Source organism: Papio anubis, chromosome 9 (assembly GCF_008728515.1).
Source record: "Papio anubis isolate 15944 chromosome 9, Panubis1.0, whole genome shotgun sequence".
In the NCBI taxonomy this organism is placed as follows: Eukaryota; Metazoa; Chordata; class Mammalia; order Primates; family Cercopithecidae; genus Papio; species Papio anubis.
Genome location: NC_044984.1, coordinates 113,675,168 through 113,702,725, shown reverse-complemented (window position 1 = coordinate 113,702,725; position 27,558 = coordinate 113,675,168). Strand labels below are relative to the sequence as shown.

Genomic DNA, 27,558 nt, shown 5'->3' with positions numbered 1-27,558 from the left:
AATTTTTGTATTTTTAGTAGAGACGGGATTTCACCATGTTGGCCAGGCTGGTCTCAAACTTCTGGCCTCAAGTAATCTGCCTGCCTTGGCCTCCCAAAGTGCTGGGTTTACAGGTGTGAGCCACTGTGCCTGGCCTGGGTTGGAATATTGAGGGCTTAGTCTCCATCCACACAGTCTGGTGGAAGCTTGCAAATAACTCTCCAGCCCAGAGAAAGACAACGCCTTTCTCTAGCCCTAAATCCCTGCAGCTACAGAACATCCCCCAATATTCCAAAATGGGTAAATGACTCCAGCCCCAACTACTTATACTATTGCCTATAAAGTAGCCGAACTGTTGGAAATACATAAAGGACACACTGTTTAAAGGGAGGTTTGGGAATGAACCAGACCAAGCCAGCATCCTGAGATTACTACTATGTACTTAGGACCATCCCCTGAGTTTTGTTTTGTTTTGTTTTATTTTATTTTATTCAGACAAAATCTTACTTTGTTGCCCAGCCTGGAGTGCTGTGGCTCAATTTTAGCTCACTGCAGCCTCCATTTCCTAGGTTCAAACGATCCTCCCACCTCAGCTTCCTAAGTAGCTGGGACTATAGGTGCGTGCCACCATGCCCAGCTAATTTTTTTATTTTTTGTAGTGACGGGGTTTCACCATGGTTCCCAGGCTGGTCTTGAGCTCCTGGACTCAAGCGATCTGCCCGCCACAGCTTCCCAAAGTGCTGCAATTATAGGCATGAGCCACCACACTCGGCCCTGTTTCTTCATTCTGGTTAATTGGATGCCTGCAGGTATTCCTGGAAAGGTAGGACAGGAAGGATCAAAGTGATCAAGGAAGAGCCTTGTAGTATAAGGCAGGTTTTGGCAAACCCCAATCTTCAGCTCAGAGAGGGGTGCCTCTGCTGTTCCAAATGAGTGGGCTAAGCTTCACTGGGGTATTAGCAAGTGGATTTCTCTCAATGTGGTCATGCTTTCTTTGTTATTAATGACATACAAGGAGAAAAGGTGTCCAACACACAAATCCGGATGGGCGTGGGTGTGTGGGCCCTCTTCCAGCAGCCACATTTCTTGGTATAATGTGACCTTTCTGTCTGATTACCACTCTGCTCTTTTCACCAGCGGAAAGTCAGGAGAGGTCTTTTAAACAGACGACGGGCAAGTCGATTAGGTGGCTCGACGTTTATCAGACTTTATACTAAGAGCTTCGAGGGAGGGGCTGGTTGTTGCAGGAAGAAGCTGAGGACTTGATTCATTTTGAAAACTGGCCCCAGGGCCTTCTGGCTCACCCACTTCCCCACATTGCATCCTGCATGCATCAGAAACATATTAAATTTTCATGACATCCAAGCCACTTCCCTCCACGGCTCTATTTCTGTTCATTCTGCTGAAAACTGTCTTTGTCATATACAGGGAGCAGTTTAGGTGGAGGAAGGACTCTGGTCCCTCACTCCCTGACCCCACACCCTGTTATTTTGATTGATTAAATAAAACACAGCCCTCAGTGAGCTATTAATAGAGAGACAGTTGGGGGGACGGGCTCATGGACACATGTTATTTGTATGGGGACATTCTCTGACGGGTCAGTAGCTAAGGTGGAGGGATGTGGCCCAGCAAAGACAGCCCAGGGGGATCTTTCAGGTCCAGTGGGGAGGAAGCAATGGTGTACTAGCTGGTGAGAGTGATTGTGTGAGAGCTGATTGTATGCATCTTCTTCCCAATTCTTTGTTCAGTGATCAATAGCTTGAAATTGGTCACAGTGGGAATATTTACACCACAGAAATTGGCAAACAAACATTACAAATTAGAGTTTTTTGCTTGCTTGTTTGTTTTTTTCCATAAAGCTGGTTGTTAAACATTTACCAGCACATCACTGGGGCAAAAGTTTCTGTCCATGTAGACACATTCTTAAGACACGTCATCTCTAAACCCCACCATCAGAGGCGCTGGAACCAGAGCGACCCTATTTTGAATAGGGACTGGGTAAAATGAGGCTGAGACCAACTGGGCTACATTCCCAGGAGGTGAGGCATTCCTAGTCACAGAATGAGATAGGCGGTTGGCAGGACTGGTATCACAAGATATGGGTCACAAAGACCCTACTGATAAAACAGGATGCGGTAAAGAAGCCAGCCAAAACCCACCAAAACAAGGATGGTAATGAAAGTAACCTCTGGTCGTCCTCATTGCTCATTTTATGTTAATTATAATGCATTAGCATGCTAAAAGACACTCCCACCAGCGCCAGGACAGTTTACAAATGCCAAGGCAACAACCAGAAATGATCCTTATATGGTCTAAAAGGAGGAGGAACCCTCAGTTCTGGGAATTGCTTGCCCCTTTCCCAGAAAACTCGTGAAAAATCCACCCCTTGTTTAGCATATAATCAAGAACTAACTACAAATACACTCAGTTAAGCAGCCCATGCCTCCGTTCTGCCTGTGGAGTAGCCATTCTTTTGTTTTTTTACTTCTCTGATAAACTTGGTTTCACTTTACTCTATGAACTGCCCTGAATTCTTTCTTCTGTGCGGTCCAAGAACCCTGTCTTGGGGTCTCGATCAAGACCCCTTTCCGGGAACACCACCACCCCTCTATAGCATTTCTCATCATACCCTTTCCCATCCAGATTGTAACTACCTATGTATTTGTCTTTATGATTTCTATCAGGTTTCCTTTCCTAGCTCCATACTTACTACCTCTGAAGTTGGACAAGTCAGTTAACTTCTCTGTGCCTCAGTTTTCTCATCTGTAAAATGGGGGAGAGTAATAGCATTGACCCATATAGGTAGTTTCTTCATGGCTGCCATGGAGGAGTGGTGTAATACATTATATTTAATATTTTAATCTATTTAATCGTCACAATAACCCAGTGACAAAGGTAGTATTATCCATATAAGGGCGGGAAGGCCCTCAGATCTTAAGTCTCTAGATGAAAGTCTAACAGCCATTAAGAGGCAGAGCTGGGATTAGAACCCAGAGCTTTTGGAATTTCAAAGTCTGTGTATCTAACCAGCACAGAAAACTGCCCCTTCAGCATAGGTTTTCTCCCTGTGGTGAGTTGCCTTCCTACCACTCGGACCCTGGGCAAGAGCTGGTGTCCTGTCAGGAGTAGAAAAAAAAAAAAGATAAAGTTCTCTTCATTTCCTTCAAAGAAACCTTTCTTGCCTCAAAGAGAGTGAGAAAGGAATTGGCTTAGGTTCATTTGAAATTCCAGGTTCATTATCCATGTACTTAAAGCCTGTCTAGATGACAAATGAAACGTGAAAAATGTAGTCAATCATCCACATGTTTGGTCTCTGCCATGTCAGAGCTGGTATATTTTAGAAACATCTGGATGGCTAGAAAAGAGGCTAAGCCAAGCTTCTATTAATGAGAACTTGTGGAAATGAAGGGGGACCCCCCATCTCATTTTACGGATGAGGGAATTAACACCCCCCCAGGAGAGAAAGTATCTTGCCTAAGTTTGCACAGATTTTTGGTGGCAAAACTAAAGCATAAACTTTCAGCAGTGCAGTTTCAAGTCCACCACACTGCTCCTCTTCGCTGAAATTGCTCAGTACGGTGCCAGACACGGTCCCACACTCAGAGGCACGTAGTAAGTAGTTTGGCAGCAAGCTTCTATTGACAGTGCCTCAATTGTGATAAGCAGGGTTGGACTGATGAAAACCCCTATTTGCAAGTGAGGAAACTGAGGCTCAGAGAGGTTAAGTCACTGGCTCAGAGTCACATAGCTGCTGGTGGGGTTTAGAGTGATTGGAGCCAGCTTTCCTTTTGGTCAATCAGTGTTCTCTTAAGCACCACCAAAAGAATCACAGATTATTTACTGAGTAAATGCTATGTGCTAGGCATTTTATGACTGTAAGGGAGTTAGTTGGAGTTATATTCTGAGCTCCCCATTTAGCATCAGGAAGTTAAAGTTGCTCCAGGGTTAGATCGAGGTCAGCCACCTTGACTGCATTTCAGTACGTTGTAATGGAGACACCACCCACTCGGCAGCTTAAACCTGACATTTCTCCCTCCTCCTGATTCCACGTGTTCCAAAATTCAAACTTTCACTTACAATCATCATAATCTGTTGTGGTACTCATGCACTGCTTCTATTACTATTAATCTTTTTCTTTATAGTAACATTAAACAAAAAAACCCTTAAGTATCTACTTTAGTTCTCTCCTAAGCAATAATATCCAGGACATGACGCTTTTGAAAGTGCTTGTTAGAGTTTTCCTAATGCACTATTGAAATTAACACATCATAAACAATGAAGAGTAAAAGTGGCTGTCCATTTAAAATTACCCCGCGTGTCACCATGGCGTGTGCAGCCACCTCTGAGGCCCAGGTGTTGTGGCTTGTTTAGTGGGTTGTGCAACCATCTCTAGGGCCCAGGTGTTGTGTGATATCTATGTCAGGCCTGCTGATAAGGCGGGAGGACTCAAGCACGAAGATATCTCTCTGAGTGGGGATTCGTAGGTGGAGGTTGAAGACTGAAGCATTTTCCAGAAGCAGCTTTGGACTATGGCACTGCCTGACTTCCATAATGTGGGGGATTATGTGTCAATCAAATCTCTGAGATTTTGCCCAGTGATTGTCTCTATCTCGATTTATGTTACCCCGGGACCCTGGAGGCCATGGTATGGGAGGGTGGTTCCTAGTTACCAGGGCTCTATGCATCAGCTCTAAACCTCACAGTCTCTTGAGAGATTGACATTATGCCCCAGTTTTGCAGATGAGAGCTCAGAGAGGCAAAGTGGCACAGCCAGTAAGTTGAGGAGCCTGGCTTCAAGCCCAGGCTAGCCTAACTCTTAAAGATCATGCTTACCTGCCATTCTTATTTTTTATTTTTGAGACACAGTCTTGCTGTCGCCCAGGCTGGAGTGCGGTGGTGTGATCTCAGCTCACTGCAACCTCTGCCTCCTGGGCTTAAGCAATTCTCCTGCCTCAGCCTCCCAAGTAGCTGGGAATACAGGCATGATTCACCACCCTCGGCTAATTTTTTTTTGTATTTTTAACAGAGACGGGGTTTCATCATGTTGGCCCAGCTGGTCTCAAACTCCTGACATCAAGTGATCCACCCGCCTTGGCCTCCCAAAGTGCTGGGATTACAGGGTGAGCCACCGCGCCTGGCCTAAGATCATGCTTACCTGCCATTCTAACCTCTGTCCTAATGCCACCTCCCACCTGGGATCACCAGATTGAGAGAGTCCTTGGGTGCGATCATCACAGGGACTCAGCACAAGCCCCTTTTAATAATGGATGTGGGCTGTAGTGGATGGACTCTTCCCAGAACCAGGGAGGGGAATGCCTGGCCAAGCTCTGCAGGAAGAATTCCAAGATGGTTTGTTTCTTAAAGCCTGGAGAAAAACCTATTCCTAAAGAAATGAACAACTCTGGGGATAGGAAACAGAGCTGCCTGAAGAACTGGATGGATGCTGTGGTTTGTTTTAGAAAATCAAAGCAGCAGCTTGGGAGGGCTTCTGAGATCCCACCAATGGGAAAACTGCAGGCTCAGAAAAGAGAAGTGTCTTGACTAAGATTTGATGGCCTTTAAGCAGTAGACATGGGATTCTAACCCAGCTCTGACTATAAGGGTAGCTGTTTTTTTTTCTGACACAAAGCAGACTGAGTCATTCATTCATTCATTCATTCCACAACTATTTATTGAGCCACTGCTCTATCCAGGCCTTAGGAATAGGTTGGGAACTATGAGATTTGGGCTCTGGAGAAAAATCCCTGGAATTTTCTGGCTTTAAGCCTTTCCTCCCCTCTCTCCTATTGGACACGGGTACCACTTGGGGTAGGGAGAGTGTCTTGCATTTTTTGTTAATTATCTCAAGTATCTATTTTGCTGATGGAGACACAACATCATGATCTGATCTTGTTACCCTATAGAAGGAATCAAGTTCCCAGTGATGGTGGTTAATGAAGAAACACAAGGCTGTCTCAAGAAATGGAATCAGGTAGACAGAACCAACCCATCCAAACGCTGAGGCATTAGGGTCCAGGCCCAGGGTGATTAAAAAGCTTCTATTTTATTTTATTTTTTAAAATAGAGACAGTGTCTCACTTTGTCACCCAGGCTGGAGTGCTGTGCTATGATCATGGCTCACTGCAGCCTCAACCTCCTGGGCTCAAAGGATCCTCGCACCTCAGCCTCTTAAGTACCTGGGACTACAGGGGTGTGCCACTACACCTGGCTAAGTTTTTTGAAATTGTTTTGTAGAGATGGGGTCTCACTATGTTGCCCAGGCTGGCCTCAAACTCCTAGGCTCAAGTGATCCTCCTGCCTCAGCCTCCCAAAGTGTTGAGATTACAGGCATGAGCCATTATGCCTGCCTCATATTCTAAACCAAATTGTTGAAGAGTAAGTGTTTTTGATGAATGCCCCCCTACTTCCAGGCTTAAATTATTACTGAGCTTCTACATTTCAGCGTTCAAGGCCTAGGTTGTTGGTGAGATGTCAGAGCTGTTCCTGAGATGAGCAGGGAGGAGTGGACTGCTCGGTCCATGTGACCCCTTCACATGGATTTCAGGCCCTCACGTACAGTTTTAAAGAGCTGTGTTGAAAATAACCTTCTCTCATCCATCCATACCTCTGATGTGTGTTTGGGATTGTTGCCTTGCAAATGAGGTACAAGGTGTCACCTTTGCGAGGTACTTCCTTTCTCAACTCGACATGATATTCTGGATCTATTCCCAAGCCTAAGTGAGCACGGCAATTCATTATCATGACAACTTAAGCCATAGTCCCGGATGTGGAATGCACCATGAGACATGCTGTCTGCCTGACATTTGGCAACTTTGCCAAGAACTTAACAATAGTGCATGATTATATTTGATACGCTTTCCTTAATTCACTATGGATTCTGTGGGTTGGAGAGAAATTGAACTTTAGAAATGGATTGTGTTGTTTGGAATTGTCTGAGTGCAGGGTTGGGCTTATGGGACTGAATCAGGCATTGGACAGGCTCAGGCACGTTGGAACACATTAAGTGACCACTTTTCCTGAAGCGGCCTCAAAGCTGGTCTGGCCTGGTCTCTTCTTGTGTTTGATAGGGAGGTATACGTCCTTATCCCCAAGCTGAATTTACTCATTTGTATTTCCTGCCTGGGTCTTGAAGACATTTACATTTGAAATCCCTGCTTTCAGGTGGTGGATTAAAAGGCAAAATTCTGAATAATTGAGGCACTTACTGATGCTCTTGGCAAGCCTCTGAACCCCCATTTCACCACATTCATTCATTCAACAACCATTTACTGGCACCTGCTCCAGGCCAGGCCCTGTGCTGGGTACTGGGAGGCAGCAGGCAATGGTAATTAACAAACACAACATACGGGATGCTGCTTCAACACATTAACCTCCTAACAACCCCACGAACTAATTACATCCTCCTAACATCCTCCTAACAACCCCATGAGCTAAGTACTATTATTTTCTCCATTTGTAGATGGAGACTGTGGGGCTCAGAGAGGCAAAGTAACTTGCCTGTGGTTGCACAGCCAGTGAGCAAGTCCATATTCTTAACCACTATGCATCACTGTTTCTCTGGCAAGATGATTGCCAGGGAGCTTACATTAGCTTTCAAGAATTCACTGGGCTTTAAAGTTCTGCAGCCCTCTGAATCTCCGGCGCTCTGCAGATGTAAGAAATGTAATGCAATACAAGTGTTTTTTCTAACCCAATAAAACTAGAGAGCTTCTCCCATCCCCCAGGAATGCTGTTTGTCAGCTCTGCACTTGCAGCGTCCACCCTTTTCTGGACTGAAAGGAGAGACTTCCTTGGAGATGAGCTTGGTGCTTTGTGCATTGTAAATCTTTTTGAAACCTACATTGCGAGTGTCTTTCTCTCCAAATATGGCTACTTCTCAGGCCTGGATTTGGCGTTCATTCCTCCAGCACAGGCAAGGAAGGCCTCCTGTAAGGTCATGCTTGTGTTATTTTCTTCTCTCGTACCAACCTGCACGCCTGCTTTTACCTCCTGTATCTCTAGTTCTGCAGCCTTGAGTTCTACCAGCTGAGACCTCACTGTGTGGTTGGATATTGAGACTCTTACCTTTCCACAGTTCTTCCTCTGTCACCAAAGAGAATAGGCATTGTCTCTCCCCACCCACTCCTCTTTCTTCATCCTCTCTAGATGTTAGTTCAGAAAAACAAGAGGAAATGGGGGAGAAAGAACTACAAAACGATCAGGTTAACACCAGCATAGAAAGAGAAATAATAAGCACCAATTAAATTTGGGCTATTACAAATAAAGTGGTGACTAAGTGGAGGTTGGCCTGAACCGAAGCGCAGAGATGCAACCGGGCCACGTTAATTACGAGCAGGGATTGTCATGGAAACCCTAGGTTTGTACATTTCATAAAAATGTGATCATGTACATGTGAACTAGCTGCACTGCATATGACATTGTGCTGACCGGCTTCTTTTCATGTATTGAAGAATGTTTTGGCAACTGGTTCTTCCATGTTAGCAGCTGCTGATGACAATCCTAGTATTTCGATTCCTTCTCCCATGGCTGAATAATATCTCCAGCTCAGTAGTGGGACAGTTGCTATATCTTGTTTATCTGTTTGTCACTAGTACATGGACTGTGTTGGGCAGAGCTGTCATGTTGACCTCTACATTGTACTAAGCTTACCCAAGGTCACAGCTAAGGGCAAACCTGGGACTCAGACCTCCATAACTCAGGCACACAAACACTAAAATAGACATCTCATTCTATACTATCAAATAGATATGTGAAGATCCTATAATATTTCAAATGCAGAGTTTGGGGGACTTGGAGGATATAGGAGGTGGGATTATCATGTAGGGAAGGAAAGCTATGAGTGACTTTGAAGGAACAAGAAGAAGGAGACTCAAGGGCTCTTTCTGGAGAGGGTTAAACTTACTTCAGAGGATAGGACTATAGCCCTGCATGACCTTGTGCAAGTCCTCTTAATCTCTCTGTGCCTCAGTTTCTTCATCTGTAAAATGCAGGAAATAATCCTATCTAATTTTTAGGACTGTTTGAAGACTGAGTTAATCTGTGAAAAAGTGGTTAGAATTGTGTCTGGCATATAGTGAGTACGATATAAGTGTTTTCAGGCCAGGTGCAGTGGCTCATGCCTGTAGTCCCAGCACTTTGGGAGGCTGAGACGTGTGGATCACCTGAGGTTAGGAGTTTGAGACCAGCCTATCCAACATGGTGAAATCCCGTCTCTACTAAAAATATAAAAATTAGCCAGGCATGGTGGCGGATGCCTGTAATCCCAGCTACTTGGGAGGCTGAGGCAGGAGAATCGCTTGAACCTGAGAGGCGGAGGTTGCAGTGAGTTGAGACTGTGCCGCTGCACTCCAGCCTGGGCAACAGAGTGAGACTCTGTAACAACAACAACAACAACAACAACAAGAAACCCTAAGATTTTTCTATTCCTTCTGTTCTTACCTAGGAGGTGTCTTCTGGCTCGTCTTGATCCCACGGGTACATGGGGTGGGTCCCTGAGGCTGTACTCATTCTAAGAGACCCTCACTGTCTCACTGCCCTTGTCCTGGATCTCAGTTTTATCATCCATTAAATCAGGAGAATGGGCACATGACATCTAAGCATGTTAAGACTCTCTCTTGCTACTTGATTTTCTCATGGAGCCCCCGCCCCCACCCAGGGCACAGTTTTCTGTGTGTGTGTGAAAATGGGGGTTTCCCAGGCTCTCCAGTCAGAGAGTCAGTCATCCTTTGCCCTATCCCATCTCCACCTTGCTCTTCCTTCATGAGAAGTGTGGATTCAGGAGACAACAAAGGTTAAAATCAAGGGCTTTGGTGGAAAGCAGAAGAGTCTCCTAAACATGAGTTTTGAAGACAGACAGAGCTGGGTTCGAATCCTGCTATGACCGCTAACACGGTCACCTGGGACATGTTATCTCATCTCCTTGACTCTGATTCCTCATTCATAAAATGGAGCTTAGTATACTTCTCACAGCTGTTCTGAGGATTAAATGGAATATTTTTTAAAAATGTCTAACGCAACATCTGTATTACTGTGTAGATCTTCAGTGACGTACTAATTAGAATTTTCTTGTATCTAAAATGGGGATAAATCATCTACCCTATGGTTGTTTGGGGGTGAAATGAGGGAGTTCACGTGAAGCGTCTTAGCGCAGTGTATGTGTGTATATCTATCTATTTATATAGTTAGCGATAGATATATCTCAATACATCTTTATTCTTATTATTACTGTGAGGCCAGGACTCCAGGTGGGAAGCCTGGATCTTTTCAACATTATAATCTTGGCCCCTTTGCCCTTTACTTATTAAGCAGATCATGTTCCCCGCAATTTGTGAGTTTACTGGAGAGAAACTGTCTTGATCTCCATAGGCTGTTAGGCGCCTGCCTGTGTGTCTCCTATCAAAGAGAGCTTCCGCTGGTATTCTAATCACATTCCTCTGTTAATACCACATATTTGTATGTAAAAGAAACAAACTGCATGCAGACAACACCAAATATGAAAGCTTGCAGCAACACTTTCATTGTTCAGGCAGCGTTCTTTGTGTACTGCTTCTGAGAATATAAAGTTAATTGGCAGTTCTAGTTATCTTGCTTTGGTTAACTGATAGATCCCTTTGCCCTTTAGTTTGTAAACACCTCTTGGTATTTCTCTGATCTTGCTTTCTTTTAGCTCTTGCCTCTGACTGCAAAACAAAACACACACACACACACACACACACACACAAGTCTACATTTGTATAATGTGACAATTTCAGGGTAGACTGCATACGATTTAATAAATTTGTCAGTCATCAGTGTCTTTATTTTTAATTTAAACAATGGACTAAATACAAATGAGGAAACACAGACAATATGCTAAAGGATTTCCTTTCCTTGGACATTTATTCATTCAGTAAATAGAACTTTTTTTAGTGTTCATTACTGCCAGGAACATGTTGATCCTTCTTGAATCTGTCCCTTTTGTTCCATCTCCTTTGCAATCAGTCTAACCAGGGTTGGTCTCAGGACAGGGAGGAAGCGTGAGTTTTGAGGTCAGAGAGAGCTGGGTTCAAATCCTGCTATCACCACTAATGCTGTCACCTGGGACACGTTACCTCATCTCCTTGAATCTGATTCATCGTTCATAAAATGGAGCTTAGTATACTTCTCACAGGTGTTCTGAGGATTAAAGGGAATAATATTTTTAAGAAATGTCTATCACAACGTCTGCCTCACTGTGTAGATGTTTGGTGATATACTAATTTCCATCTGCCTTCCATGTCCACTGAGTTTTCTATACACCTCAGAGCCTGTCTCAGTCTTCGCATCATTCACTCCCAGTCATCCTTGTCATCCTTGGCTCTCATCTCAAATGCTTTTTCAGGGAGCTTTTCCTGAATCTCTGAACAAAAAGAGGTCTTCCTGCTGTTTGCTCCTGTGACAGCCTGTGCTTGCCTTTCTGCAACACTCATTATGCTTGAGGTTGTCCAACGGGAGATCCCCCTATCCAGGCTGCATCTTACACAAACATGGAGTCTGTGCTCTGTTACCAGTGTGGGCGTCAATTATAAGATGCACCGGCAAATTACTTTTATCTTCTCAGATTTTTAAAAGGAGGAAAAACTGGAACGGACCCAACTGTGCATCAACAGGCGAATGGATAAACTCTCTTATATTCGTATGATTCATATTATTATTCAGTAATAAAAGAGAGCAGGCCACTGATATGTCCAACAACATGATGAGTCTCAAAAACATGTTGGATGAAAGAAGCAAGACACAGAAGAGCATATACTATGTGATTCAATTTATAGGAAATTCGAAAACAGAAAAAGAATTAACTTACAGTGATAGAGGATAGATGAGGGGTTGCCTGGGTTTTAGGGTAGGAGGAGTGGATTGACTTCAAATGGGTGCGAGAGGTCTTTTGGGGACTATAAAAATGCTCTATATCTTGATTGGGATGGTAGTTACATGGGTGCATACAATTGTCAAATCTCATTGAACTGTAGACTTAAAATGTGTCCATTTGATTGTATGTAAATTACACCTCAAAAAGTTGATTAAAAATAAATGAGTATGTCAAAGTCAAAACAAAGAAGGAAGGAAGGAGAGAAGAAGGAAGGGAAGCAAATATCCTAGCTCGAAACTCCCCCAAATTAAAGCTTGTTTTCAATTTCTGAGTAGGTTGTGGCAGTTAGTGAAAGTCTATTGTTTTCATTGCAACAATGAGAAGATGAAAGATAAATTACAAGGGTCATATTTTCTAAGGCACTGGAGAGTCGTGGAAGCAAAAGAAGAACTAAATTTCAGAGAGTGAAGAGTGCTGCTTAGAAATTATGAAAGACATAAAACAACAGAATGACATATTTAAAATGCTAAAAAATGAAAACCCCAAACCCTGCAAATCCCAAGAACCTGCTCACCTACGGTTCTGTATCCAATAAAAGTATTTTTCAAAAATGGTAGCAAAATAAAGGTATTTTCGCACCAACAAAAGCTCAGGAAATTCCTCACCACCAGCAAGTCTGCACTACAGGAAACACTAAAGCAGCTCTCCAGGCTGCAGAAAGTTGATCCCAGATGGAAACAGGTGCCCACAGAATAGAATGATGAGACCAGATGGAGCAAATGTAGGAATGTCTGGATAGAATACTGACTGTTTAAAGCAATATTAATAGCTGTGTCTTGTGGCTTTCTAATAAATATAGAAAAACAGCTCCAACTATAACAAAGAGAATGGATAAATTTGACTTTGTTAAATTTAAGAATTTCTGCTTATAGAAGGCACCATTAAAGGAATAAAAAGGCACTTTGTGAATACACACACACACAGAAGACTCATACCTAGACTATATAAAGAACTCTTACAAATCAATAACAAAAGACAAAATTTTGCAAAGACAGAAGACTCAAACAGGCATTCACAAAAGAGGAATCCAAATTATCCGTAACAACATGAAAAGTTGTTCAACAACATTACTTATCAGGAAAATTCAGGTTAAAAGCACAATGAGGTATCACTACACACTCACCAGAGAGGCTGAAATAAGGAAGACTAAATTTTGATGAGGATATGGAGCAACTTGAGCTCTCATACATGGCTGACACCTTGGAATGCTGGAATCCTGCCAATTTCTGTTTTTTCTTTTTTCTTTTTTTTTTTTTTTTGAGACGGAAGCTGGCTCTATTGCCCAGGCTGGCACAATCTCAGCTCACTGCAACCTCCAGCTTCTGGGTTCAAGCGATTCTCCTGCCCCAGCCTCCCGAGTAGCTGGGATTACAGGCATCCGCCACCACACCCAGTAATTATTGTATTTTTAGTAGAGATGGGATTTTGCCATGTTGGCCAAGCTGGTCTCGAACTCCTGGCCTCAAGTGATCTGCCCACCTCGGCCTCCCAAAGTGCTGGGACTATAGGCGTGAGCCACCTTGTGGGTCAGTTTCTGGTTAAACTAAACATATTCCTATTCTATGACCCAGCTAAGAAAATCTAGTGTATATGTTCACCCAAAAGACATGTAAAAGAATGTCCAAGAAGATTTACTCATAATAGTCCTAAATGGGAAACACTTCATATGTCTAGCAATGAGAGGGTAAAGAAATAATTATGGTACATTCATACAAGAAAATACTATTTACCAATGAAAAATAATAAACTACTGATACATGTAACATAAACTACTGATACATGCAACACCGTGGATTAAATCACCCAGATGTAATGGTGAGCAAAAGAAGCCGGAGGTAAAACAGAATATACCCTATGACTTCATTACATTAAGTTCAAGAATGGACACAACTCATCTATTGTGAAGTTAGAATACTGGTTACCTCTGTGGTGGGTGTAGTATTTATTTATTTATTTGTTTATTGCAGGGAGAAGTGGGTGCAGCATTGATTAGGAAGAGATGAGAAAATCTTCTGGAATGTTTTATATATTTATTAAGGTGATGGTTAACAGGTATATAGAATATGTAAAATTTAATTGAGCTGTAACTTAAGTTTTAAACATTTTACGGCATGTAATTTACATCTCAAATTTAAAAGGGGCTGAGTCTCCCCTAAGCCCCTTCTCATGTGTCCTAGGATCAACCTCCAAGTCTTACATAAAAACAAATCATAAATACATACAAGTAGGTCGATAGATAGATTGATTGATTGATAGATAGAAAGATAGAGACACAGCTATAGATATAAGATAGATAAGATTAGAATTCTGGCCACAATACGTATGTGTTTGTCCAGGACAATCTTAATTTATATCTATTTTTCCAGGATAACTGATTATGCACCTAATTTTACTCTGAAAAGTGTCCAAGTTGGGCAATAAATTATATGGCCATACTCATTATACTGTACATATAATAATCACTGCCCTCATCAAACTACGCACAATGACCATCTTTCCATGTTTATATGTATGGACTTATCTTGTTTATTTTAGTGGCTGCATAATATTTCACAGTATGCATGGACATGACTTATTATTTGATTCTCTTATTGATGCACATTTTGGGCTGTTGCCAGTTTTTTGAAAATATGATTGATGCTGATGGAATAGACACTAACTGTTTTTGTCTTGTCAACAGTTGGGCTGCCTTCTTTTGATCAAAGCACCTGGAGTTTTGCCTCAAGACTTATCCCTTCTCCATCCTCAGTACGTGTTGCTCAAATGTGGGTAACCCTGGTCTCTGGGCTCCAGGTGAATAACTCAGGGGTGATTCTTTTGGGACCCTTGATATTTCTTTAGGGAAAGAGAAGCTTATTTTTTTTTTCCCTGCTGTTCCTAAGCCAGAAGAATTTAAACCTGGAGCTGCTGGTGGCTATTCTGACACTCAATAGAGAGCTCTTGCCTGAGAATGAAACCATCACAAATGGAAATAGAGACAATGAATATAGGCAGATTCTTGATGACTTTGTCTAAACTCCTGGATCCAGCTATGCCTGAAACCTTAGAGTTTCTGTAATGTGAACCTCTGATTCCAATATTTTTTGCTTGTGTAAATTTGAGAGGGTTTTCTGTTGCTTGCAACTAAAAGATTTTTGATAAAATAGACCTGTGATAAGCTTCTATCTATATATTTTTAAATATATGTATAAGTACTCAATATTCTCAATACTTATTCTTGAGGACAGTACTTATTAGGAATATTTCCATGCAATCAACACCTAAAAGTGAAATGACTATATAAAGGGTCTTGGTGTATTTAAAACCATGTTCCAAGAATGCACAGATTTTCACTCTCACCTACACTAGTGCTTGTTTCCCCATATCTGGAAGTAGATCTGAGATGTGTATAACAACGGAAAAATGAACAAGAGACTTGAACTGGCATTTCATGAAATAATATATCCAAATGGCCAATAAACCTATCAAAACATACTCAGTCTCATTAGGCATTAAGGAAATGCAAATTAAAGCATTTCCACAATGTAATACTACTAAGAACCGCCAGAATAGCTGAAATTAAAAACACTCACAATACCAAGATTGTTGAGGATGTGGGCCGACTGGAAATTTCCTTCACTGCTGGTGATAGTATAAATTGAACCACCCCTATGGATAACTGTTTGGCAGCATATAAAGTTTATAAGGCTGAACATATGCAGTTCCTCTGGCCAGCAATTCCACTCATGGGAAATCTACATTTATTCACCAAAAGGCATTGCACAAAAAATATTCATAGCATTTTGTAATAGCTCCACTCCCATCTTCTCCCCGAAAAAAACCACAACCCAAAAGTCCTTCAAGAAGTAAACAGATAAATAAATTGTGGTACATTCATATTGTAGAATACTATATAGCAACGATAATGAACAAATGACAGTGATGCACAAAAATATACATGACTCCCATAAACATAACATTGTGCAAATGAATCCAGATCCAAAAGAGTGTACCCAGTATTATTCACTTATATAATGTCAAGAAACAGGCAAAAATAATTGATGGTGATAGAAGTCAGGATGGTGGTTACCACTGGGGAGAAGGAGGACCATGTCTGGGAGGATGTTTGAAGGGGGTTTCTGGGTTCTGGTTGTCTTAGTCTGTTTTGTGCTGCTATAACAGACTACTTAAGACTGGGTAATTTATAATGAACAGAAATTTATTGGCTGAAAATGCTGGAGACTGGGAAGTCCAAGATTGAGGGGCTGACATCTTGTGGGAACCTTCTTGCTCTGTCATCCCATGGTGGAAGGTAGAAGGGCAAGAGAGGGGTGAGAAAGGACCAAACTCACCCTTTTATAATAATGACAACCCCACCCATGAGGGTGGAGCCTTCCTGGTCTAATCACCTTATAGGGAACGAGAGGTCATTATAGTAAGTGAAATAAGCCAGCCACAGGAAGACAAATATTGCATGTAATCACCTGACATGGTTTGGATCTATGTCCCACCCAAATCTCATGTCAAATTGTAATCCCCAGTGTTGGAGGTGGGGCCTGGTGGGAGGTGATTGGATTGTGGATGTGGATCCTCTATGAATCTAGCACCATCCCCCTTGGTACTATCCTGATGATAGTGAGTGCTCATGAGATCTGGTTGTTTAGAAGTGTGTAGCTCGCCTTGCCCCCCATTCTCTTTTGCTCTTGCTCCTGCTATGTAAGACATGCCTGCTTCCTCTTCACCTTCAGCTATGATTGTAAGTTTCCTGAGGTCTCCCCAGAAGCTGAGCAGATGCCAGCATAATGCTTCCTGTACAGCTTGCAGAACCATAAGCCAATTAAACTACTTTCCTTTGTAAATTATTCAGTCTCAGGTATTTCTTTATAGCAATGTGAGAAAGAACTAATGTATCTATCATACATATTTGGGATCTAAAAAAGCTGATCTCAGCCAGGCTCAGTGGCTCACTCCGATAATCCCAGCACTTTGGGAGGCCGAGGCAGGTGGATCACCTGAGGTCGGGAGTTTGAGACCAGCCTGACCAACATAGAGAAAAGCCATCTCTACTAAAAATACAAAATTAGCCAGGCGTGGTGGCACATGCCTGTAATCCCAGCTATTTGGGAGGCTGAGGCAGGAGAATCGCTTGAACTTGGGAGGTGGAGGTTGCAGTGAGCCGATATCATGCTATTGCACTCCAGCCTGGGCAACAAGAGTGAAACTCCATCTCAAAAAAAAAAAAAGGCTGATCTCATGGAGTAGAGAATAGAATGATAGCATAGGCTGGGAAAGATATGGGTGTGCATGTTGAGGGGAATGGAGAGAGGTTGGTGAATGGGTATAAACATATAGTTAGATGGAAGAAATAAGTTATAATGTTGGATAGCAGAGTAGTGTCATAATAGTTATCAACAATGTATTATACATTTAAAAATAGCTTGAAGTGAGGACTTGAAATGTTCTCAATACATAGAAATGATAAATGGTCCTGGTGACGGGTATCCTCAGTACCTGCACTTGATCATTACACATACTATGCATGTAACAAAATATCACCTGTACTCATCGACATATTTACAAATATTACATTTCAATAAAAAAGGCCCCTATTTCTTAGTAGTGCTACAATGGCAATTAAATTTCAACATGAGTTTTGGAGAGGACAAAAGTTGAAACAACAGCACTGGTAATGGTCTGTATCTTGATTTTGGTGAAGAGATTGCATGGATCTTTTCACTGTGCAAAAGCTTATAAAACTATGCACTTATATTTGTGTACTTTTCTCTATGTACATTATACTTTAATAAAATTGTTTTTTAAAGCATTTGGGTGAGAATAAAATAATTTAGAAAAATTCTACTAGGGGAAAGGACTTCAGAACACAGAGAGAAATGCAAGACATTGCAAAATTGGTCCTGATGCAAGATATTGCAACGATGAAAGGCCAATTTTTCAGGCCTTTGTTGCAAACCTGAAGTGAAACATCTGATATATTTCTCATTTGCATTGCTAGAAATTTAATCTTTGGACAAACACAGGAATAAAGTGAAAAATGGACCACGAGCCATTAAAGGAAGAAAACTGGATGGAAACTTTGGGGAAAGTTCACCACAGTGTCTGTATCTGGGGAGTGATATTATATTGGGAAGGAGGTAATTCTGGTCATATTCTGCACTAGATTTTGGAGGGAAATGGTCTGAACAATCTCATAAAAGATTGACATGAGTTCTTGCTAAAGTCTCTAGAAAGAAATATGGCATTAGATGGTGAGAGACTCTAGAAAATGAAATGAATATAAGTGAATGAATGAATATGAATGTAAATGAAATGAATGAAATAAAATGAAATGGATAACTGTGTATCATTCTAATAACAAAGCAAAAGGTGCAGTACCTAGGGAATCTTGATTTCCACAGAAAACCTCATCTCAGATATTCAAAGAGATTTCACTGAAAATGGCTGGTCCCAGGAATAAATGGCCCTCTAGAATATTCTGGAATTATCCAGAAAAATCTAAAGTTAAGAATTAGTGGAAATTTTAAAAAAAGAACAATACATTTTAAATAGAATTTGTACTGTTTAGAGCAAGTAGCTGTGCAAGGAGATAATAGGTCAACTATTCGGGGGAAGATGTTGCATTAATTTGTTCAACAAATATTTATTGTGTTTTTTTCCATGGGGCTTAACTGGTACTGAGGTAGGAGGCAGGACTTGACTCAGGAGATGGGACTTGGACACTGGACTAAATTGAGGACTAGCTAAAACAGGGACAAGGCAGAATTTTTTTTCTGAGCCACATCCACCAGTGTGCCACATCAGCTTACCAGTGCCATGGCAACAACTGGAAGTTACCCTTTCCATGGCAACAAGCCAACAACCTGGAAATTACCACCCTTTTCCTAGAAAATTCCACATATTCTGCCCCTTAATTTGCATATAATTAAAAATGGGTATCAATGTGACCACAGAACTGCCTCTGAGCTGCCACTCGGGGCACGCTGCCTGTGGGGTAGCCCTGCTCTGCAAGGAGCAGCAGTTCTGTTGCTGCTGTACACTGCCACTTCATAAAAAATTGCTGTCTAACATTACTGGCTTGCCCTTGAATTCTTTCCCGGGAAAAGCCAAGAACCCTCCCGGGCTAAGCCCCAATTTTGAGGCTCATCTGCCCTGCATCAGTACATAGTAGGTGTGCTGCAAATAGTTTTTGAATAAATGAATGAATTCATAGATGATTAACAGCTGCTCCTGCTCTAATGAATCTGCTGCTGGTGGTGACACAGACGTATCAGCAGTTGCATGATGAAGGCTATGACTGTGGAGCCCCGCAGACTTGGGGAGGAAGAAAACAAGGAGAGAGTTGGAGAAAGCTTCTTAAAGGGAGGAACTTCCTAATCTGTCTGGTTTTCATGAGCTCTGAATATGTGCCTGAACCCAGGCCAACAATTTTACCAACAAATAGGAAGACAGTATATAAGATCAGACCAGCTATTAGTACTGTGCCCACCTCAGGCCAGCCCTCCCTCAGGGAGACCAAGTTACCCTGGTTACCCAAGTTTCAAGACTTTTAAAAGTAGGCACTATCTTTATCTCCATTTTGTGGATAAGGAAACTGAGGCTTGGCATGAGAGGTGATTTGGCCAACGGTCATACAGCAAGGAAATGGCAGAGCCATGACTCATACTATGCCTGATAGCCAGAAACATTACACATCCTCCCATTATGAATAGGAAGCTGGTTAGATGCCCTACAAGTTTACTCCATGACTCTGCGTCTCTAGATGATGGGACCCCATCTTCAGAACTGGGAGAATCTAGTTTGGATTGTTCTGCCTCTTTAACCCAAGAAGAGATTTCTCTGGCTTGGTCTCTGTTGGCCTGAATTCTACTGCTACTTGAACACAAAGACAGTGTCTGAGTGCTCTGTGACCCTGGTTGAAGCAGCAGTAAAGGCTGAGAACCAGGCTTTGCAAAATGAAGAAATTATTTGTAAAAACATTTGTGGTCTACATTAATGAGCAGTAACTTGATATCAGGTTATTTATCCAAAGAAACCTACATCCCTTTGCCTGGAACCCCTTGCACTGTGCTGTAGCTGGAAAGAAAGTCTTCCTGTTTCTTTGTCAAAGCAGAAAGGTGAACCTTCAGAAAATGGCGATTTATGCTGAAAAACCCTGACAGACTCTTAACTGAAACTGCATAAATTGTGGTCCTGTCATTTACAGCTGGAGACACCCTGATGATTTTCTGCTTTTGGTTTAAAACATTACCTAAGCCACTCTGTTATCAATCTTATCTAATGATCTATTTACCTAAAGTACACAATTACAGACAGACTCCCATTACAATCCAGGCAGATGAGAGCACATTAATGAAACAAGGAGTCTGTGGGATTGGATTGCCTAGCAATTGGTCTGAAAGTCTGCTTTCCTTGATGTCCAAGTGAACAGGCTGTCTAGAGTTTTTCTGTTCACTTTTTAAACCGATAAAATTGTTACAATTATTTAAAAAGCTAAAAGGAAGCATAGGAAGAACTAACAAACGTTGTTAGGTGTCATGATGGAGGGTAGACAGAGAAAGAGAGACAGAGAAATGGAGAAGAAGGAAAGAGGGAGGAGAGAGAGAAGAGACAGAATGAGAGCGAGTGAGCAGGGAGACAGCAGATAGCTAGAAAGAGGGTGAGAGAGAGTGAAAAAGAAAGAGGAGAGAGAGCAAGAGAGCACGGAGAGAGAGAGCAGATATCGAGGAAGAAGGTGAGAAGAAAGGGGTATGGCTGGGCACAGTAGCTTACGCCTGTAATCCCAGCACTTTGGGATGCCAAGGCCGGTGGATCACCTGGGGTCAGGAGTTTGAGACCAGCCTGGCCAACATGGTGAAACCCCGTCTCTACTAAAAATATAAAAAATTAACCAGGTGTGGTGGTGGGCACCTGTAATCCCAGCTACTTGGGAGGCTAAGGCAGGAGAATTGCTTGAACCCCAGAGGCAGAAGTTGCAGTAAGCTGAGATCGCGCCTCTGCCCTCCAGCCTGGGCAACAAGAGTGAAACTCCGTCTCCAAAAACAAAACAAAACAAAACAAAACAAAACAAAGAACAACAAGAAGAAGATGGAGAGAGGGGAGAGAGAAGGAGAGAAACATAGAGAGACAAAGAATGAGAGACAGAGACAGAGAGAAATATAGACAGAGAGACAGAGAGAGATGGACAGAGAGATTTTGAGAGATTTGTTTAATGCACAGTTTTCAAATCTTTGGTGAAATAAAAACTGCTTTCTGGGGAGTTACATTATTTGATTTCCTTTGGATCTGGGTTGGCTACTTAGAGGCCATCTGACCTCTGATCGACATCCCCAGCCACTTCATGAAGTCCCCTATCATGGATTAAGGTCCTTTAAGTGCTGAAAGAGGCTATCTTCCTTCACAGGCAGACAAGGAACAGTGAAATCTGGCTTCCTTTCGAGTCAATTTGCAGGAGGACCATGTTATTACATTAAAAAAAAAAAAGGAGAAAAGGGACACTTTGTTTTGTGAGTGATTGTGAGTGACCCTGAGCCAGCTGCATCTGATGTGAACAGTGTCATAACCCCCATTCCACCCTCTCAAATGCTCCTGTAACTTCTCCTGAGCTTAACAGTCTTTGATAGCAAGGAGGGCTCATACAGGCTGTATGAGTATCATGTGGAAGTGAATTTATTTATTTATTTTTTAATTTTAATTTTAATTATTGAGACAGAGTCTCACTCTGTCGCCCAGACTGGAGTACAGTGGCGCTATCTTGGCTCACTATAACCTCTGCCTCCCTGGTTCAAGTGATTCTCCTGCCTCAACCTCCCAAGTAGCTTGGATCTCAGGTACCTACCACCACCACATCCGGCTAATTTTTGTATTTTTAGTAGAGATGGGGTTTCACCATGTTGGCCAGGCTGGTCTTGAATTCCTGACCTTCAGTGATCCGCCTATCTCAGCCTCCCAAAGTGCTGGGATTACAGGCATGAGTCACTGTGTCTAACTGGGAAGTGAATTTTAAGAAACTTGAGAATGAAGCCAAGACTCCATCCCAGCAATTATTAGCAGCTCTGGTCATCCTGCAGAGGGAAATGGGACTTTTGGGCCAGACTGGGCTGGTTTTCAGGGTTAGCTTCTCCATCCATTAGCAGTGCAACATCTTATAAGTCATGTTTAAATTCTGAGCCTTGGTTTTCTTATCTGTAAAAGGGAGGTGATAACATCTTCCTCACAAAGTTGTCGTAAGGTTTCAAAACACTGTTTGTAAATCACCTGGCACACAGTGAACCCTTAGTAAATGGTAGGATAACAGGATAGACTAACAGGCAGGATAGTGATATGGTTTGGACCCATGTCTCCATTCAAATCTTGGGTCGAATTATAATCCCCAGTGTTGGAGGTGGGGTCTGGTAGGAGGTGACTGGATCATGTTGGTGGATTTCCCCCTTGCTGTTCTCACAATAGTGAGTGAATCCTCATGATATCTAGTTGTTTTGAAAGTGTGTAGCTCTTTCGCCTTTCACTTTCTCTCTCTCCTGCTGGACATGTGAAGATGTGCTTTCTTCCCCTTTGCCCTTTTGCCATGATTACAAGTTTCCTGAGGCCTCCCCAACTATGCTTCCTGAGAGTCAATTAAACCTCTTTTCTTCATAAATCTCAGGTAGTTCTTTATAGCAGTGTGAGAACTGACTAATACAGAAAATTGATACTTGGAGTGAGGCACTGCTATAAAGATAACTGAAAATGTGGAGGTGACTTTGGAACTGGGTAATAGGCAGAGTTTGGAACAGTTTGTAGAACTCAGTACAAGATAGAAAGATGAGGGAAAGTTTGGAACTTCCTAGAGACTTGCCGAATGGTTGTGACCAAAATGCTGATGAATATGGACAATGAAGTCCAGGCTGAGGTGGTCTCAGATGGAAACAAGGAACTTACTGGAAACTGGAGTAAAGGTCACTGTTGCTATGCTTTAGCAAAGAGTGGTTCCTTCATGAATGGTTTAGCACTAACCTCTTGTTGCTGTTCTGACAATAAAGTTCTTACAAGATCTGGTTGTTTAAAAGTCTGTAGCATCTCCCCCTCTCTCTCTGGGTCCTGCTCCTGCCATGTAAGGCTCTCACTCCCGCTTTGCCTTCCACCATGAGTAAAAGCTTCCTGAGGCCTCTCCAGAAGTAGTTGCTGCCATGTTTCCTGTGCAGCCTGCAGAGCCATGAGCCAATTAAACTTCTTGTCTTTATAAGTTACCCAGTCTCAGGTATTTTTTTACAGCAATATGTGAATGGACGAATACAGATAGTATAGACTGAGGGCTCAAGATAAGCATCAGACACCGAGTGAAAGTGAGAAAGACCAGCCTGAAGGCATCTTCAAGGTTGCAATGGGAGAATGGATCTCTCAATTCTTACCCACTTTGAGAATACAAAACTAGAGAGTGGAAAGGGAGAGAGGCACTTGTGAAGCAATTTCATCAATAGCTTCTGTGATGCTTTGAATCCTGACCCCAAAGGGAAGAGGATGCTTTATCCTTCACCTCAAAATGAATGAGGGAGAGACCACCATTGGGATTGCTCAAGAGTTGAAGATGAGATCCCTGCAGCTGGGGACTGGTGGGCTGGTCTCTGACACCCTCCTGGGAAATCCAGAGAACAGAGGCAGGCTAGGAAGTGCTTCTGGGGCAAAGAAGGTAGAGAGATGGAGAATAGCTGCTGTGTCAGGAAGTAGTGCTTGTCTTCAGTGGTATGTCAGGGGTGTGTGAAACCTGGGGATCAGATGTGACACCAAAAGCAGAAACAGCAACCTGGGATCCTGCCCATAATGACTCCCACCAGTAATGCAGGAGACTCCAATACCGTGAGTCTGAAAGGGGTGGATTTCTGAAAAACCAGGATCTGAGGGGAGTGCACAGCTCGTAGAAAATATGTCGAGAGCAGGAACCAGAGTGCTGTAGTAGAGAACTTTGAAAAAGCCAACAAAATTACCTTCAGAATGAGCCAATTTTAGGCATCTGCTGGACCTAGAGAGAATAGAACCATTTTATAGCAGTGCTGATAAGAGCTTTCCCATGTCTCCCATTTTCTTTTCCAGCCAACACAGTTAGAAAGCAAAGGAGAGGCTGGGCACGGTGGCTCCCATCTGTAATCCCAGCACTTTGGGAGACCGAGGCAGGCAGATCACTTGAGGTAAGGAGTTTGAGACCAGCCTGGCCAACATGAAAAAACCCTGTCTCTACTAAAAATACAGCATGGTGAAACCTTGTGTCTACTAAAAATACAAAAAAAATTAGCTGGGTGTTGTGGCATGTGCCTGTAGTCCCAGTTACTCAGGAGGCTGAGGTGAAAGAAATGCTTGAACCCAGGAGGTGGTGGTTGCAGTGAGCTGAGATCATGCTACTGTACTCCAGTCTGGGTGACAGAGTGAGACTGTCTCAGAAAAAAAAAAAAAAAAGAAAAAGAAAAAGAAAGCAAAGGAGAGCTGGGGATCTCCCTGGTTCAAGATAGAGGCACACCCCACATCTCCCTTCTGGGTGGCCTGCCTGAAACCATCCTTAAAAGGGAAGAGAACGGGACCACTCTTCTCCTTGAGGGAAGGTTGTAATGTTGCTTAATATCTTGTCAATGCTTTTGGTTTTTGAATTGTGGCTGTGTTTTGTGACTTAAAGAGACTACTAGAGTGGCTGTCACCCAAGGGTGAGCAGAAAAGGGACTGGGTACACCATTTTTATGCAGGCTCCTGCACTGAAAATATCTGAAGGGAGCAATAAGAGGCAAAGATAAAGTTGTGTTGATGAGATAATCCCAGGCTTCATTCAATGAACAGGGTGTATTCGTGATTAGCGACATTACAAAAGATGGGATGGAGCCTTCGTGGGCTTCTTGGAGGGGCTGGAGTGGATTGAGAGTCCTGTGGAATGTCTGTCAGTTGTCAACTTCAGGGACTACTGGGGTGAATAGGGTGTCCTTGAAACACGCCCTGGGCCAGGCGCAGTGGCTCATGCCTGTAATCCAAGTACTTTGGGAGGCTGAGGCGGGCAGATCATCTGAGGTCAGGAGTTTGAGGGCATCCTGGTGAACACGGTGAAACCCCATCCCTACTAAAAATACAAAAGAACTAGGTGGCACACACCTGTAATCCCAGCTATTCAGGAGACTAAGACATGAGAATTCCTTGAACCTGGGAGGCAGAGGTTGCATTGAGCCCAGATTGCACCACTGCACTCCAGCCTGGGCAACAGAGAGAGACTGTGTCTCAACACACCCTGGACCTTGGCCTTGGTGGGTGAGGAGAAGCCAGAAGTGAACAGTTATAAGATGCAGTCAATGTTTTATCTATCCCCCAAAGCTTTTCAAAGTGGGTGATTATCCTTCCTTCTGCTCTTCTTTTGAGAGTGGGGGCATATTTTCTCTCAACCCACCCACCCCCAGGGAAAAGTCAAGTTTACCTTGTTGAGAAATACAGCATAATGGTTAAAAATGATGGATGGTCCACTAATCAGCAGCTGAATGACCCTTGTTGACAGGTTTCCTCATCTGTAAAGTGGAATTAATAATGCCTGCCTCTTAGCACTGTAGAGTGCATGGAATTGCATAACTCACATAAGGGGTTTGCATGGCACAAGACACACAATTAAGTACACAGCCAATAACATCAGTTGCTTCCATTATCATAATCATGGCTATATAATGTACCAATTACTTATTCTTAAAACATTGACGTAGTTTTTAACCTCATGGAGAATACAAAAACACACCTCCAGGACGACCTTGAGAGAATGATGATTCATCAGGAGATTTCTTTTCTGAATACTATGCCATCTTTTTCTGGACAAAAGAGCCAATTTGGCATTACATACACCAGAACATGGGAATGGTCGGGATGTACATAAAACATCAAGAGCACTGAAAAATGTCAATCACAAATCAACCTTAGCTATTATTTTGGACTCAGTCCTTACGAACATTATCTTGAATCTTCACGAGATTCAATTACAGGTGAGAGCCTTCAGCATCAGAGAAGTGAAAAGTGTAAGGTCATAGAGCAGGCAAACAACATCAGAATTGGAACTCAAAACCCAGAATGAGCTCATGATCCAGGTGCTAACTCAATCAGTTCTGGCTAGAGTTTGTCTGTTTAGTGAAGGAAATTCAAGAACTGTGCTTTTCCTCGGGCAATTTAAATCCTGAGCCATAGAACACAAGGAAAAGGGGACTGGGAGGGCTGTTTGCTGGTTGGGGCAGGAAGTGAAAAGGTGAGGAGGCTAGTTAGGGTTAAAGAAGCATCCAAACTGCTTACTCGCGTTCTAAAAGACCCTGCAGAATGCTCTCACCATTCTCAAATTCCCTATGAGAATGCCGTATTCATGGTGTCTCAAATTCCTTGGTACCTGCCAACAAGCATTGCTTCCTGAGTTTTGAGGAGCCTCTTTTAAGAGGTCTAAAAATATCAAAGAAGCAGTTTGATTAGCAGAGGATGAGATCAGCTAATAAGTAATAGCAACACAGGCGACAGTCATGTGCTAATTGCCTTTTGGGCATTTTCTTCAAGGGCTCTTAGAAGTGAAACATTTTAGTCATGTTAACGTTTTGGCTGCCTTTTCCTGAATGCATAAAAATGATCAGCATAAGAATTGTCATCTCTGGAAATGTCAGTATTTAAATGTTTTAATTCTTGATATTTGGGAGCCATTGGCTTTGATTTTGAAGTGAGAATATTAAGAGATAACATTTTGTGAGCACTTACTACCTGCCTGGGGCTATCCCTGATCCTCCCAACAACTCGATGAGGCAGAAACTGTTATTATTTTTGTATGGAGGAGAAGGAAACTGAGGCACAGAGAGTAACTTGCCCAAGGTTACATAGCAAGTATTAGAATGGTATTCATATTTATGGGGCACCCAGCATGTACTGGGAATATAGTAATAAAACATACGTGGGCCTTGCCCAAATGGAATTTCCAGTTGCCTAAGGAATGTGTTGCCTCACTGTGTGGAACTATCCTTGGTCCTGAGAAGAGAGACTAGAGAATATTGAACATCTTGCCAGTACCAGCCCCTGTGCAAGGCGCTAGGATAGAATCATGAGAAACACATGGTCACTTTCCTCAAGGAGCTACAAGTCTAGTGGTGAGATCAGAAAAATAAACAGGCAATTATGATACAGAATTTGTTTTGGAGAAAATAAAAATTTCAGTGGGTCAGAGCTTGGATTCAGAGTGAATCCATTTAACTTGATATTTACTCAAATTATTCAACCCAATTAAGCTGTTTACAAGTATCAGCATTTCAGCCACACATACCCCAGAGCCTCATCTCTCGCTGGTTGGGCCTGTCTTTCTTTCCGTTTTATCTAGCAGGTCTTGGCAGTATATTGACCGAGGATCAAAATATGCCTTTCTTAGAAAGGTGACTCTAATTAGAAATGGCTTATAAATCTTCATTGAAATGAACATTATTTAGAAAGATGAGTCTAGGCCGGGCATGGTGGCTTATGCCTGTAATCCCAGCACTTTGAGAGGCCGAGGTGGGTGGATCACGAGGTCAGGAGTTCGACACCATCTTGACCAACGTGGTGAAACCCCATCTCTACTAAAAATACAAAAATTAGCTGGGCATGGGGGGGTGTGCCTGTAACCCCAGCTACTCAGGAGGCTGAGGCAGAAGAATCACTTGAACCCAGGAGGCAGAGGCTGCAGTGAGCCTAGATCGCGCCATTGTACT

The 27,558-nt window shown here is 42.6% G+C and overlaps 1 protein-coding gene and 1 long non-coding RNA gene across 5 annotated transcripts in view; one reads left to right on the top strand and one right to left on the bottom strand.

Moving 5' to 3' along the window:
• Positions 1-16,885, top strand: part of LOC103876111 — a 242,446-nt gene extending 225,561 nt beyond the window's left edge. Inside the window, exon 3 of the long non-coding RNA XR_004176216.1 lies at positions 14,547-16,885. This is a non-coding gene — a long non-coding RNA (uncharacterized LOC103876111). The remainder of the gene's footprint in view (positions 1-14,546) is intronic.
• CCDC60 (coiled-coil domain containing 60) overlaps positions 1-27,558 on the bottom strand; it is a 204,438-nt gene that overhangs the window by 165,864 nt on the left and 11,016 nt on the right. The gene's annotated exons all lie outside the window — the stretch shown is intronic.